Source organism: Neomonachus schauinslandi, chromosome 16, assembly GCF_002201575.2.
Source record: "Neomonachus schauinslandi chromosome 16, ASM220157v2, whole genome shotgun sequence".
NCBI classification, from domain to species: Eukaryota; Metazoa; Chordata; class Mammalia; order Carnivora; family Phocidae; genus Neomonachus; species Neomonachus schauinslandi.
The window spans coordinates 2,885,792-2,888,849 of NC_058418.1; positions in this window are offsets into that span (position 1 = coordinate 2,885,792).

Genomic DNA, 3,058 nt, shown 5'->3' on the forward strand with positions numbered 1-3,058 from the left:
TCCCCTCCCTCCACCTCCTCGGCCGGGCCGCCACAGGGGCAGACACACGCGGCTCGAGAGCTGGGGCCCGGCTGCAGGCTGCAGGCGGGGGTCGGCTGGACCAGGACGGCGGGCGGAGAGGTGGGGAGGCTGGGGAGAGAGGGATGGGAAGAGCTGGGGACAGAGCCACAAGACGCAGGCCTGGGGAGATGGACGTGCAAGGCAGAGCCACTCCAAGGGACAGAGAAAGCGAGAGGGCTGGAGAGTGTGAGACCCAAGCAAGGACACAGAGATGCTTGGAGGAATGGGGACATTGAGGTGGAGATGAAGAGTCTGAAATGCAGAGACAGAGAGACAGTGACACACGGAGAGATGGGGACACTGAGCAGATACACTGCAGGAGCAGAGAGACCCACAGAGACTCCAGGAGGAAAAGGGACAGAGAGTTGCAGGCTTAGAGAAAGGGGAGGCAGGTGGCAGAAGAAACACACCGGTGACAAAGCTGCAGAGGCCCCAAGAGACAGAGGCAGGGAGCCAGAGATACTCAGGGATGGAGGTGCTGAGCAATGGGGACAGAGAGGAGCAGAGTCTCCGGGAGACAGGCAGGGGCGATGTGAAGGTGGGGAGAGAAGCAGAGACAGGGGACTGAGAGAGGGCATGAGATGCCCAGATGAGGTGGGATCTTGCGCAGATGCTGCACCCCCTCTGTGCCTCAGTTTCCTTATCTGTGAAATGTGGATAACCGAACACCCATCCCCCCGCCCCCCCCAATGCCTGGGTAAGGATGAGTTCACTCATGTAGGGCACACAGTCAGCTGTCAATAAATATGAACCATTGCAATTCTCTTCCTTGATTTTTATTAACACATACAGGAGACCCAGAGAAAGATGCGGCCTCTGGGAGGGTTGGAGATGGCGAGCCAGCGGGCAAGATAGTGAGGGTGACAGAACACGCGGAGAGAGTGGCTCAGCCAGGAAGTGGGCATGGGGACCGGGCAGAGATGGCAATGCACAGAGGGACTGGAGCAGGAGATGCAGGGAGGACGGGACAGCCGTGGGGACACAGGCACCCTGATGGGCGCCAGGGCCAGAGGCAGAGCCAGTGAGGGACCAAGTCTAGAGCCCCATCCCCGGGAGCATCCCCCCTCCCAGCGAAGGACCAAGGACAGGATGGGTGTGAGAAGACAAAGTGACAGGACTTCCAAAGTTCCCCCTGCAGGCCCCCTTCTGGCCCTCAAAACTGTGCTGAGCTGGCAGGGGGGCTCTGGGGATGAATGGTGGCTAGAGTCCTCCCCCTCCCATCCCCCACCACTGGGGGTGGGGGACGACTGCTCAAGTCCCCAGGGAGGTGAGGTCACAGCCCCCCCATGGTGGGACATGACCTCATTGCCTCAGGTAAGAGCTCTCTCTCTTGCTCCGTCACGGCCACCCCTTCCAGGGCCCCCCAGGGGCCCTCCCCAGCCCCCGCTCCCGCAGGGACCCAGGCCTCTGACCACTGGGTCTCCGCCCCTCAGGGGGCCTGTTTCCGGCTGAGTCAGCGTGGGGGGCCCAAGGCTGCGTCAGTGAGGGGAGAACTGACGTAGCCCCCCCCCAGACCGGCAGGGCCAGCCAAGGTGACTCAGGCCACCAGCCTGGGGGATGGACTGGCCCGAGGGGATAGGGACTGGGCCCGGGGCCAGTCTGAGAGCAACAATAGGGATCTCGCAATGGCAGCCCCTTCCACCTACTGGGAACTAGGGGTGCCACCCCAGACCCTCTCCTTCAACCCAGGATCCCGGACCCCCAGCCCCCTCCTCCCTCAGACCCAGATGGCAGGTGTCCAGACCCTAAACCCTGGTTCCCAGGTGGAGAGAAAGTTGTTGCCATTCTGCCGTTCGGAGAATGCTCTATGGGAAAGGTCAGGAGTCTGGGGCTGGGTCAGTGTACCTGGCTTGTGCCAGCCCCCCCCCCACACACACACCTTGCTTTGGCCTGCTCCCTGAGGCTGTGGGATCATCTTTCCCCTAATTCCATCTTTCCTGGCTGCAGGAGGCTGAGGAAGATGGGGTGGGTGACGGCAAGAGGTTAGGGGATTGCTCAGCATCCTGGGTCTTCCCCGGCAGGGGCGGGGGGGCACTCAAGCTCCTTCCATTGCAAGGAGAGCAAGAAGGGATGGGGTACCCAGACTCCCACACTGACAGGCAGGACTGGGGAATCACAAAAAGGTGACAAGATGACACCAAGACACAGACACAGAGACAAGCACAGACATCCAGAGTGAGAAAAAGACCAAGTCGTAAAACAATGGGGTCTACAGACACAGAAGTTCTAAAGAAACAAGCTCAGAGGCTCAGAGACAAGGACCAGGGGAGACACAGTGCCCAAGGCTCTGAGGGGGGGCTCACAAACATGAGAGAAGATGCCACTGGGATGTGAGCAGGGAGCCAGGGGTCCTTGCTCCTGTGCTGGCCCCTGGCTGAGGTAGGGCCGGCTGGTGTGAGGTCAGCAGGTCCGAGGCTGTGTGTGTCCGTCTGTCTGTCCCTGGGGGGTCCTGTCTGGCCTCTGGGGGGTGACGGGGCAGGCGGGCCACAGAAGCAGCCCAAACCTGTCATTAGTGGTGAGGACCGTGACGGCGGGGGCCCCCCCAGTCCCAAGCCGCGGTCCAGGGCCGGCAGCCCCGCCCCCCACCCCCTCCTTGATCCCTGAGGAATCCCGGGAATTGCAAAGTGGGTCCAGATGATGTTGACACAGGATATGGTCATCAGCTGCTGGCCTCAGCCCCACAACCTCTATGACCCCCCCCCCCCCCGGCCCCCTGCTGAGTCCCCTCTAACCCATGTCATCTCTGACGGAGGCAGCCCAGGGCCGCTCAGCTCCCATCAGGATGTTTACAAGAGATGCGCAGGGCAGGAGTCAGCCTCACAGGGCTTCCTGAGAAAGGGGGTCTGGACTCCTGGACAACTGCCCTCAGACCCGGGCTCTGGCCTCCTCCTCCCTCAGACCCAGCAGTCCAGACCCCCAGGCCCCTCCTCCCTCAGACCCAGGACTCCAGCCCCCTCCTCCTCCCTCAGACCCAGGAGTCCAGACCCCCAGGCCCCCC